The sequence below is a fragment of the Trachypithecus francoisi genome, unplaced genomic scaffold, assembly GCF_009764315.1.
Source record: "Trachypithecus francoisi isolate TF-2019V2 unplaced genomic scaffold, Tfra_2.0 Lachesis_group0, whole genome shotgun sequence".
NCBI lineage: Eukaryota > Metazoa > Chordata > Mammalia > Primates > Cercopithecidae > Trachypithecus > Trachypithecus francoisi.
In genome coordinates, this window is record NW_022681453.1 from 159,686,100 (window position 1) to 159,699,345 (window position 13,246).

The following is a 13,246-nucleotide window of genomic DNA, read 5'->3' on the forward strand; positions in this document are numbered from 1 at the left end:
ATTGATTTCTGTTTGCAGTGCAGCAGAGTGAGGCCAAATGGACTTAATTTGCTTTGAAGAAAAGAAATGTGCTGTTTCTTGTACCCTCCTTGAGCTTGTGAGCCAACACCTGAAGGATGAGTAGTAGTAATAAGGGAAAGAATTGGGAGATGAGGATAGCTTACAGAGAGAGCTAATTGCATAAAGCCAGGAGGTAGAACTGGCGTTATAAGCAAGGTGGGTAGGCAGATGTCTGGTTAAAAAAAGTTTTTCTAAGTCATTGAAAGGTCCTAACTAGAGAGAGTGGCCTGATCAGATTGGATTTAAATATGTGTGTGTGTGTGTCTGTGTGTGTGTGTGTGTGTGTGTGTGTGTAGATCTCCCTTTGGAGGTAACAATAGAAGTAGAAAGACAAATTAGAAGAGCTTTGCATTGGCTCAAGTGAGAGATGATGGTAGTTTGGATTGGCAAGACAGGTAGAAGTAGAAGGACTTGAAATATTTGTTCGAGGTGGAATTGTGGTGGAATTGTCCAGACTTGCACAGTGTGAGCACTGCCCTCATGACCCAGGGGTTAGATCTCTGAGCTAGACACAGGACTAAAGGTACAGGCCCTATTCTCTGGAAACAGGGTATGAGTCCAGGGGTTGCCCATCCTTTGAAGCCCAACTTAGACTCACATTGTAATAGTATCGTAACAATGACACAATAGTTAATCAAGCACTTCTATGCACTTTAAACACATGAGTTCCAGCCCTGACATTCACCTTTTAGGTGGATAGCATTGTCCTCGTTGATCAGGAGATGGTGACTTAAATGACTTGTTCCAAGTTAACGTTAGAAGACTTATTCCAGGCTGGACGTGGTGGCTCACGCCTGTAATCCCAACACTTTGGGAGGCTGAGGCGGGCAGATCACCTGAGGTCAGGAGTTTGAGACCAGCCTTGACAACATGATGAAACCCCATCTCTACTAAAAATATATTAAAAACAAAAACAAAAAACTAGCTGAGCATGGTGGTGGGCACCTGTAATCCCAGCTACTTGGGACGCGGAGGCAGGAGATTTGCTTGAACCCAGGAAACAGAGGTTGCAGTGAGCTGACACAGTGCTACTGCACTCCAGCCTGGGCGACAGAGTAAGACTGTCTGAAAAAAAAAAAAAGACTTATTCCAAGTCATTCAAATAATAAATGGATTCCAACCTAGGACGTCTGATCCCAAAACTCATGCCCTCTCCCTGGACCTGTTACGTTTCCTGTAAAACTTTCTGCGACATGGGAAGAAAATCCTACCAGAATACTCAGAACTTTAAAGTATGTACCTTGTTTCTAAAATTGAGACAAAGAGCTAGAAACCTTTTTTTTTTTTTTTTTTTTTTTTTGAGGCGGAGTCTCGCCCTGTCGCCCGGACTGGAGTGCAGTGGCCGGATCTCAGCTCACTGCAAGCTCCGCCTCCCGGGTTTACGCCATTCTCCTGCCTCAGCCTCCCGAGTAGCTGGGACTACAGGCGCCCGCCACCTCGCCCGGCTAGTTTTTGTATTTTTAGTAGAGACGGGGTATCACCGTGTTAGCCAGGATGGTCTCGATCTCCTGACCTCGTGATCCGCCTGTCTCGGCCTCCCAAAGTGCTGGGATTATAGGCTTGAGCCACCGCACCCGGCCGCTAGAAACATTTTTAATAGGAGCATGGGAGTCATGAAACATTTAAAGGTTCAACCTTTTATCAAACTCGTATATAATGTTGTCACCATGAGTCCTGTTGTCACCGGATTTTATACGAGATTAAATCTCTAGTTTCAGATTTTGGTGCATTTGAGAGGATGGTTTAATGTCAATGCTACAATACCCAGCAGGGGGCGCTCAATTCCTTTTAGAAAGTTTGAATCACTGGCTGATTGTTAGCGCTGAACTCTGAAGATTCTCAACACATGTGATCTTTTGCTTGAAAGTGATTCTTCATACCTGGGCTGCCCAAAGTGCTAGGTAGCGGTTTATTTGAGGAAAACACAGCCTCCCTGGGATTCTAGCCAGCCAGGCTTGAACTGAGCAGCTCACCTAGTGGGCTCCTCACTCATGCTTTGTTGGTGGCAAAGTGAGGGCACCCAAAAGGTGAGGGCAGTTCAGAACTTTTGGTTAAAGAAAAAGAGGTCTGGAGCCAGGAATTTTGCTCACCTGTGTCCCCAACTTATAGTCAGGCCTGGGGCTCTTTCATTAAGCTATTTCCCAGATCTTTGCATGAAATCGTTTGGATAATTTAGGCATCGTCCAGGAATAATCCGTTAGGCTCTAGAAAGACTGTTTTTCTTTAAAAAAAAAAAAAAAAAAAAAACTCTTAGGTTCAGGAGTTCATGTGCAGGTTTGTTTAACAGAGGGACACTGTTGTCACAGGAGTTTGGTGTACAGATCATTTCATCACTCAGGTACTAAGCCTAGTACCCAATAGTTATTTCTCCTGATCCTCTCCCTCCGTCACCTTCCTGCCTCAAGTAGGCCCCAGTGTCTGCTTTTCCCCTCTTTGTGCCTATTGGTTATTATTTAGCCCCCACTTATGAAAACATGCGGTGTTTGGCTTTCTGTTTCTGCGTTAGTTTGCTAAGGATAATGGCCTTCAGCTCCATCCACATTCCTGCAAAGGACCTTATCTCCTTTTTAATGGCTACATAGCATTCCATGGTGATTATATACCACATTTTCTTTATTCAGTCTGCTGTTGGTGAGCATTTAGGTTGATTCCATGAAAAGATTGTTTTTCAAAGCTTCCTTTCTTGATTTGGCCCTGCTTTACCCACAATTAAATTTGTTCCCCAGTTTCTCACTCTCACTGTGCCATACCCCATCAGTGAGCTCTTGAGAAAACAGTGGGTAATGGCAGGCCTGAAAAGACAGCTGGGTGGTCTCCTAAAGGGACTTCATATCTTGTGGCCTTCGTGGCCCAATGATGGATGGTCCTGGCCTCTGCACCGGAACCAGCCTGGACCGGCTGCTCAGGCATGCAAGCAAGGCAGTCGCCCTGGGCCTGCACTCAAAAGGGCCTGCATTTGGTATAATGCTCTGCTTTTGCTGTCTTGAAAGTGTTAATTTTTTAACAAGGGAGCCACATTTGCATTTTGCACTGGGCCCCATAAATTAGGTAGCTGATCCTTGAATCTATGGTATCCATCAGGGTTCCATGCTGGACAGTGACTAATTCAACCCAGCAAATGCCCTCACCTTAGAAATGAGAATTCAGGGGACTGTGGGTGTCGGCCTTTGGGGTGACAGAAAAGCAGCCAGGGCCAGGAGGAACGACAGGGAAAATGCTGGGGCAGACCTCCGGGCTTGCCAGGGTCCTGACAGGGGTTCAGGTCCTTGAAGGACCTCCTAGGCAGTTGCTGAAATTGGTTCCTCAGCTCAACTGAACCCTCTGTCTTTTTTGCCTCCTGAAAACTAGCCTCACTGACCATGGGAGGAAGGAGAGGTACAGAACTTGAAGTAAGGTTATCACCCAATCTCAGGGCATGTCCCTGCCTAAATTTCATCTGGCTCTTATCCAACTACTATATGACCTTGCAGTCTGTCACCCTGGTCACAGCAATGCAGTTGCAGAATCGAGCCTCTGAGTGCTGTAGGTGTGAGAAACACAACTACATAGCTGGGACCAATGGGTAGCCCATGCCTTCATTAGTTCTGCTCATTACTATAAGGATTTCCACCTAGATTTTTATTTTAGTTTACCAACTGAGCTGAACCATATGAAAAAGCTGTTTTTATAAATCAAAAATAGTCAGATAATTGCGATTTCCTATGTTTTCAGCTAATATTATTACCAAGAGCCAATTGTGTATGTATACAAACACACAGCACACACAAACCGGATTTGATGGGGCAGCGGGGACAGGCAAAGGGTGGAGAATTTGAAAACAACCAAATGACTCCAAAGGAAGTAGGGGAGAGGTTGACGTACAGACCCATCCCAGTTATTCCACGCCTTCCCTGTGACTCAGATCCCCTTTATCATGTTGCCACCACCCAAAGGCAAAAGGGGTTTTCCTCTGCCCATGTATGATCTCTTCTACCTTCTTGGCATCTCTGCCCATGCTTCCTCCTCACCTGTCATCTTAGTCTCCAGCAGTTCCCCTGTTCCCCTCCACCATGCCCACAGAGTGATACTCACTCGAAGTGGTACACAGTCTAATGGCACAGGGTTTTGGAGAGAGAGTGAGGTGGATGCATCCCTGCCTCTTGGCCAGTGAGGATGCCTGACACCTGTCATTGACTAACACCTAATGCAGCCTCCCTTTACTCAGCCCAGACAGACAGGAGGCATGGGTCTGCCTGATGAGGCTGTTCTTCCTGGCCTCATTGTCACCACTCTTGCCTCCCAGCCCCTACTCTCAGGGATGGGTAGATTTTAAGGATTTTCTCTCCACTTACCCTACAGCTCCCCTCTGGGCCGGGAGATTAGGTGCCTACTTTTTAGTCCGAGATCTTAGTCCAGGCATACAGGCATCATACAGCAAGGGCTCCAGGAGTGCAAGAAAAATGAGTCCCAGGCTGGCTTGTAGAGTCTCAGATGGGCTCGAGGCAGAAGTGGAGAGGGCTGGAGCTCTAGTCTCTCTCCCTCGCATTGACTCTGCAGCCTGCCTCTTTCAATCAATCAGTCTCCATGTTTGTTCCTATTTCTCTCTTGCTTCTGTGTTTTCTCCCTTGCTCTTTTATTGTATTATTTATTTTTATTTTTATTTTTATTTTGAGATGGAGTCTTGCTCTGTCCCTAGGCTGGAGTGCAGTGGCACAATCTCGGCTCACTGCAAGGTCCGCCTCCCAGGTTCATACCATTCTCCTGCCTCAGCCTCCTGAGTAGCTGGGATTACAGGTGCCCGCCACCATGCCTGGTTAATTTTTTTTTTTTTTTTTTTTTGTTAGTAGAGACAGAGTTTCACCATGTTAGCCAGGATGGTCTCGATCTCCTGACCTTGTGATCCGCCCGCCTCGGCCTCCCAAAGTGCTGGGATTACAGGCATGAGCCACTGCGACTGGCCCTCTCCCTTGCTTTTATTCAAGCATTTATCTAAACATCCTAGTCTATACATTGGACCTGTCTTTCTTATGTCATTCAAATTGCAATTATCTCTAAAGTAGAACTTACATCAAATTCATATCTCATTCTGTTTTACATAATAGTTATTTACTTAAAATTATATATAAGTAAAATGTATATAGGTTGCCTCAAAGTACAGTGGCTAAGAGTACACACCTTTGAGGCAAGAAAGACCTAGGTTCAAAATCCAGCCAAGCAATACACCAGTCCATCCCCAACCAGGTTATTTGCCTTTCTGAACCTCAGTTTCCTCATTGAAAATGGGGTTGATAATACTGCTTACATGAAAGGTTTCTTGAATGAGTAAATGAGACAGTGCAAGTAAAGTGCTTAGAAAAGTTTCTGGCATGTGGTAGCACTTGGTAAATTTTAGCCATTGTTTTTAATGTAATACAATAAGTATTTCAAAAAAGTTTACATTGACACTCTGAAGTCAAGCAAAGAATAATTTTATTATATAAATATTAACGTGCAGATAATTCTTAGGGATTATTTTACACAGTAGAAATAGCAATGAATTAGGAGACAGAAGACCCGGGTTCAGGTTCTGGCTCCACCATTTGCTAACTGTGTGACCAGGAGCCTGATTGTTAACTTCACTGAGCCTACTTCCTAGGGCTGGAGAGTAAAAACATATTGAAAACTGTTTTGTAGTTATAAAGAACTATACACATTTAAGTGAAACATGATTTATTTACTTCATAACTGTGTAATTTCATTCTTAAATTCATGTTTCATGTAGCGTTTTAATATATGTGCTAATTTAAACCTAATAAATGTACATGTGGGCATATCTGTATCTGAATCTGCATAAACATCTTTTATAAAGTCTGGAAGAGAAGAAAAGAAGCTATGAGCAGGAGTTACTTCTAGGGATAAGATTAAACTGGTGAGAAAGTAAATCGTCCCATCTTACTTTACATCCTTCTGAAAGGGCAATGAGGTTGTGGATAATTTTTTCAAGTAATAATGTTGATATTGTGAAAGTCAGAAAAGCTTTTTTTTTTTTTTTTTTTTTTTGAGGCAGAGTCTTGCTGTGTCACTCAGGCTGGTGCAGTGGCACGATCTCAGCTTACTGCAACCTCTGACTCCCAGGTTCAAGCAATTTTCCTGTCTCAGCCTCCCGAGTAGCTGGGATTACAGGCATGTGCCACCACGCCCAGCTAATTTTTGTATTTTTAATAGAGATGAGGTTTTGCCATGTTGGCCAGGCTGGTCTCAAACTCCTGACCTCAAGTGATCCCCCTACCTCGACCTCCCAAAGTGCTGAGATTACAGGAGTGAGCCACCACGCCCAGCCAGAAAAGCATTATTTAAAAAAAAAAACTACTCTTACTGCCTTTGAATAAATATTTGAAATTTATGTTAAAACTTTTGTCTGCAATCAGTAACTTTTCATTCCTCTAACGTTCAGCAGTGAGCACCAGCTCTGTGCAAAGCACCCTCAGAGAAGCATTCATAAGTCAGACATGAATTGTGCCTGACATTACACTGTGTTAGACCAGATACGACACTTACCATATAAAAAGTCAAAATATAAGAAGAAAGTGGTCAGTGTGCCCAGTGCACAATAAATGCTAAAGAATTACTTACTAGATAGATAGTGCAGTGGTGCAAGTAGGCACAGAGATGGATGAATTAATGGATGGATGGATGGATGGATGGATGGATGGATGGATGGGTGGATGCATGGATGGATGCATGGATACATGGATGTTGGCAGTACCATGGAAGAGGGGAGTCAGAAAAGAAATAGATCTCCTGCAGTTGAGGGAATTTAGGAAAGCTTTGTGGAGAAGGTAGCCTTTTGAAACAAAGGCCAAATTTGAACATCTGGAGATTAGAAGACGAGTTAGGACAGTACCTTATGGTGGTGACATTGTCATTTCTGATTTTCTTTCTCCCTCTCTCTCTTCTTTTCAACTAAGGTGTAGGACTGGTGTGTTTGGAAACATATGGGAGCAGTTTTTTTTTTGGTTGTCACAACATCTGGGATGGTGGGGGGTGGGGGTACCAGAGAATACTGCTACATTTAGTGAGATGTTGGCCAGGGTTAGTAAATATACTGCAAAGAAGAATTGTTCTATCCAAAACTCTGATAGTGAGCACATTGAGAAATACCAGTAAATGAGAGAAGCATCATAAATAGATGACTACAATGTCATTTAAAAACATCGCTGACATAGATATCTTTACAAGTTTTCTGCTTTTGTCGGCCAGTTCAGTTGATGTGATCTCCCGTCTAGGCAAAGGAGCAGGGAAGTAAGATGACAAAGGCCCACGATGGGGCGGGGAGCAGCGCTGAGCAGACAGAGGACTAGTCTATGGAGATTGAACTTTGGTCTTCAGGAAAAGGGGGTCCAATCACGGCTTGTAATTAGGGGAATAATCTTGTCATATCGGTCCTTCAGGGAATATCAAACCTCTAATTTTTGAGCCTGTTGTGCAGCCAAAATGTGAAGTGATAACAAGTTTATTTTTTAGAGCTTCATCTTGGCTTTGCTTCAGAAAGCAGAAAGAGTTCATTCTGTATTTTTTTTAATTCTCCTTTAAATTTTGTAAAATTTAATTTATAAAATAATAATTTGAAAGACAAATTATTCAACAAATTATGCTGAGACAGTGGTTTTCCATTTAGGAAAAAACAACAACCCAAGTTAGGGTTTCAATAATTAAACATGAAAAAGTTGTTAAAGGTGTTAGAAGGAAATGTAGTTGAATACTTTAGGATATCTGAGGTAGGAGAAGCCTTCTTAAGTAAGTTGCAAAAGTCAGGAAGCAGAAAGTATAAAAATAGATCAACAAAATTTCGACATGACAAAAAATATAAATTTAAAAGAATAGAAGGTATTCTTAACACGTATAAAAGACAAAAAAAGTTCCAGGTAACCCATAAAACTTCTATAAATTAATAAGAAAATATAACCCCAATAGAAAAATAGGCAATGAGTACCATCAGGCAATTCATAGAAAAAAGATGGAAGACCTGAAAACATGATGATGGCGGATATTTCAGGCTGACTTTCCCTACTTCCCATGCTGCCACCTTGCAGCTTGCCTCACTGCATGCTGGAGCCTGGAAAGCCACAGCCTGCAGCATCCTGGCTCCCTAAGAGCTGAGCTTCTGCCTGTGACCTGGCTTCTCTTGATTGGATGTACCCTCAAGAGACCTACTAACTCCACTGGCGGACAGAGTTGAGAATGTCCTTGTTTTTTGTGTTTTGATTGGGGTTATTTTGGGTTTTTTGTTTGTTTGGTTTTGGTTTTCTTCCTGCATTAACAACAGCAAAGACCTCAGTGTCTAGATCCAGTCTCCAGCTTTGTGGGTGTCATGGCCAGGACATACAGCATGTACCACACAACTGAGGCAGTATGGTTCTGGAGACCAGGTATGGCTGAGGCTTCCTGGTTTCCAGATTGCCGAGCCAGCAGTTGGGGCCCAGCTTCCCAAATCCCCAGCTTCCAGGTCATGAGGGAAGGGAAAGCTCCCTTGGTGGGTCCGTTCTGAACTGGAGTTCTGAGAGTCAGTCCTCGAAGCTCATCCTGAACTTACCATTCTACCTTATCTGACAAAATGTTAAACACTCAATTCCCTATATTAAATCATTTTCTATATAAACTAAGGGAGTGGCTTCTGTCATTTCTAGCTGAACTCTGACACCTTCCTAATAATCAAAGAAATTCAAACTAAACCAGCAGTGTTTATTATTTCTCATTCATTACAAAGTCAACACTTAAAAAGACTGACAAAAATCTACATTGGTGAGGATGTGGGGAAATGGAAATGGGCTACCTCAGAAAGTCTTTTTTGTTTTTGTTTTTGTTTTTGAGACAGGGTCTTGCTCTGTCGCCCAGGCTGGAGTGCAGTGGTTCTATCACAGCTGACTGCACCCTTGACTACCCGGGTTCAAGCGATCCTCCCACCTCAGCCTTCCAAGTAGCTGGGACTACAGACACAAGCCACCAAGCCGGACTAACCTTTTTTTTTTTGTATTTTTAGTAAAGGAAGAGTTTCCCCATGTTGCCCAGGCTGGTCTCAAACTCCTGGGCTCAAGCAACCCACCTGCCTCGACCTCCCGAAGTGCTAGGATTACAGGCGTGAGCTACCGTGCTCAACCTGGAGAACCATTTTGAAGGTGGTTTGGCAGTAGCTATCCAAGTGTAAAATGTGCCCCTCATCCAACCCAGTAATCCCACCTCTAGGTATCTGTCAAAGAGACATATTGGTACATGTCCTTAAGGCAACATTTCTCAAGGATATTAAATGCATCATTGTGAGTAATGGAAAAATAATACTAAGTAGCTGAAATGCCCATCAAGAGGGAATATTTAAGAAATTATTATACAACCATGCTTTGGCATGTTCTGCAGTAGTCAAAGAATGAGGCAGAGCTCCAAATACTAATATGGAAAAATCCCAGACACATTTCCAAGTGAAAAATAAGCTGCAAAACAGCACGCATAGTATTATATCATTTATGTTTAAAAACACATGTCACAAAAATATATATTTCTGTCTAAACACACGTATGTCTAAATAAGCTCACAGTTCATGAGAGACACAAGCCAAGCAACCCTGGGGAGTGGGGAAGGTGAGATGAGGAGGGGCTCATGCCTGGGTTTTGCTTATACTCTATGTGTCTGTACTATTCGGATGTCTCAATATTTTACAATAAGAATATATTCCTATACAGTCATATGTCACTTAATGACATGGATATGTTCTGAGAAATGCATTTCCATTAAGTGATTTTGTTGTTGTGCAAACCTCACACAGCACAGTTACATAAACCCAGGTGCTAGAGCCTACTGCATACCTAGGCTCTATGGGATAACCTCTTACTCCGAGTCCACAAACCTGCACAGCATGTTACTGTACTGAATACTGTAGGCAATTGTAGCACAGTGGTAATTACTTGTGTACCTAAATATATCTAAACATAAAAAGATACAGTAAAAATATGGCATTCTAATTTGTTTTTTTGGAGACTTAGTCTCACTCTGTTGCCCAGGCTGGAGTGCAGTGGTGTGATCTCGGCTCAGTGCAACCTCCACCTCCCGGGTTCAAGCGATTCTCATGCCCCAGCCTCCCAAGTAGCTGGGATTACAGGCGCACACCATTGCATCCGGCTAATTTTTGTATTTTTTTTAGTTGAGACGGGGTTTCATCATGTTGGCCAGGCTGGTCTCGAACTCCTGACCTCAGGTGATCCGCCCACCTTGGCATCCCAAAATGCTGAGATTACCGGCATGAGCCACCACACCTGGCCTGGTATTATAATCTTATGGGACCACCATTGTATATGTAGTCTATCGTTTACCAAAACATTGTCATGCGGTGCGTGACTGCATTATATGATTTCATTAATGCATAGATTACTAGGTTATAAAATGCTATAGGGACAAGATCCCAACTTCAAATGTCTAAGCAAAGAGTACGTATTTATCTCTCTGTGTATCTGGAAAGAGAGAGAGGGAAAGGAAAAATGACAAAATGGAACATTCGTTGGATCTAAGTGGAGTGATATGGCTGTTCATTGTACCATTCTTACAACTTTTCTGTATTTTTAAAATTTTTCATAACAAAGTTGGAAATAAAAACACATCAAATACACATCACTGGACACACACATACTTTTCCTGTGCATGCAGATTTTTCCAGATGTGGGAGCAAAGCCTGTGACTTGCTCAGCTTCAATTATGGCCAAAAGGCATTGGCAATCTCTCCTTGTACACTTGTTAGAGTAAGTGTCGCCTCGCTCCTGTGGCCAGTGTCTTTAGAAACCTGCAGAGGCCTCACTGTACACTAAAGAAGGTGGACAGCCCCTCCGCAAGGCATGGTCTGGGCCCAGCCTGTTGGGGAACAGAGGCCTACCTGGCCCTCTGCCCCTCTTCCTGCAGAGGCAGCAGAGCCCATGGCCCCTTTAAGGCACCTTTGCCATTGAACATGCCCCGACATGTGTTTGGACGCTCCCTGGTGACAGTGCCCAGGGTTGCTGCACTCGGCATCCCTGTGTGTTCGTGTTCATCCCTATAAACATGTCCCCCATGTGTGTTTGGACTCTCTCCGGTGATGAAGCCACGGGGCTGCTACCCCTGGCATCCCTATGAAGTGCCAAGTGACCCTTGGCAAGAAGAGAAGCTGCAGGTCCCTTCAGGGCCACACCCTGGGTCTCTGACAGATTCCGTTCACCGGAGCTGCTATGCACAGACCCCTCACTTGCTGCTCTTCAGGCTGGTGTTTATTTTTGAGATAGTAGTTTGGGGAGAATGGGGAAAAATGAATTGCAAAAAAAAAAGGAATTGGAATTTTAATGAGAACCATCTGGAGTGTTTTCCAAGGGTATAATGTTTGGTACAAGAAAGTAATTCCTTAGCTCAAATGAGGAGAAGAGAAATGAAGGAAACGGTTAGATTGTGCTTACTCACCCCCCTGCCAAAAAAACGACGCTGAGTAGAACCACCTAAACACGCAAATCACACACGAATGAGGGTGTAGTGGGGGCTTTGGAAACAGGAGAGCCCGAGATTCTGGCTCTGACTTGCCGCAGCAAGGAGAAATGTTTTTCCTCTGCCAAAGAGACTTTGAGGGATGCGTTGTGGTGGGCCTCGGGCCAGTGCCTGGAATTTGGGTAACCATGGAAACAGACCTGCGGGTGACAACAAACACAAGATGGAATTTCAGCATTAGCAGCCAGGGCACAGGAATGGGAAAGTTTGGGGAAAGTTCTTTTTTTTTTTTTTTTTAACCCTGGGGAATAGGGGAATGAGGGAATGAGGGGAGGTACAAGGAAAGTCTCCATGCTCTGAAAAAGCACTCCCACCCAGCACCCCAGTGGAGTTACAGGAAACCAGATTCTCCAGAAGTCTCTGTTTTCACTCTACCTATTTTCTTCATGTATTTATAGCCCATCTCATTCCACCAAGGATTCCATAGGGATCTAAAAGCACTTCCCAAGGGGTCTCAGTACACAATTAGATCCCTGTCCTTGGGCCAGCAGGTGACAGGATGCAACATAATCACATATTGTGAAGACAGCCACTCTACTGGTGCATCTCAGTTCATCCTCACAACAGCCCTGTGGCCCAGGAGGGCAGGCCCCCACCTTACCTCTGGGGAAAAGGAAACTCGGAGAGCCAAGATCACCCTGAAAGTGAGGGGCCGGCTGCCCCAGCTGAAGCCCAGCCTCCTCGCACCATGCCACTACACCTATAATCTTTATTCTGGGAAAATTTGAATAATTATGGTAGCCAACATTTATGAAGATGAGGAGCAAAACCCTACATCAAGCAGTGTGCGAAGGTCAACTATCTGTGTGGCTGCAGAAGTAGGCATGTGTTTCTGCTTCAAGGACATTTGATTGAATGGGAAAGGATTTATGTGATGGGAGGAAGAAATTTTTACAGAGTTATTAGGCATAAAAATTAAAGAAAAGAAACCATGGACTTGAGAATTTTCTTCTCTGAGGTTTTTGGAAGAGGAATAGCTGACATCCGTTTAGATGCCAGAACAAATCAGAGCCTGAGATTGAAAGAAGCATAAAAACATCCACTACAGAATCCTTCCTTTGCAGATGGGGAAACCAAGACAGAATTGGAACTGGAGGCTGAGCACAGTGGCTCATGCCTGCAATCCCAGGACTTTGGGAGGCCAAGGTGGAATGACTGCTTGAGGTCAGGGGTTTGGGACCAGCCTATGCAACACAGCAAGACCCTGCCTCTACTTTAAAAAATGAAGAAGAAAATAAAATAACTTAGTGGGGTGTGGTGGCATGTGCCTGTAGTCCCAGCTACCCAGAAGCTGAGGAAAGATTGTTTGAGTCCAGGAGTTCAAAGTTCATGCCACTGTACTCCTGCCCGGGTGACAGAGCACAAACTTGTCTCAAAAAGAAAGCAAAGAAAAAAAAAAGAAAAGAAAAAGAAAAAGCTTGGGATCAGAAACTGCAGTCCTGGCTAGAGGCATGAGGTACTTTTCTTGACAGGATGTCCCAGGAGGGAGCCCAGAAACAAGCCCATGGGTCTGTGTCTTGGAGACTGATTGGCAGGGTTAAAATAGGAGGCCGAAACAACCGTTTTAGAGCAGAGGATCATTTTGTCTGAAATCAGAAAGGGAAAAAAAAATGCATAAAGCAGTGACATTCTTCAAAACCGAGATCTAGTTTCACTGTTATGACCATCGGTAGTTAAG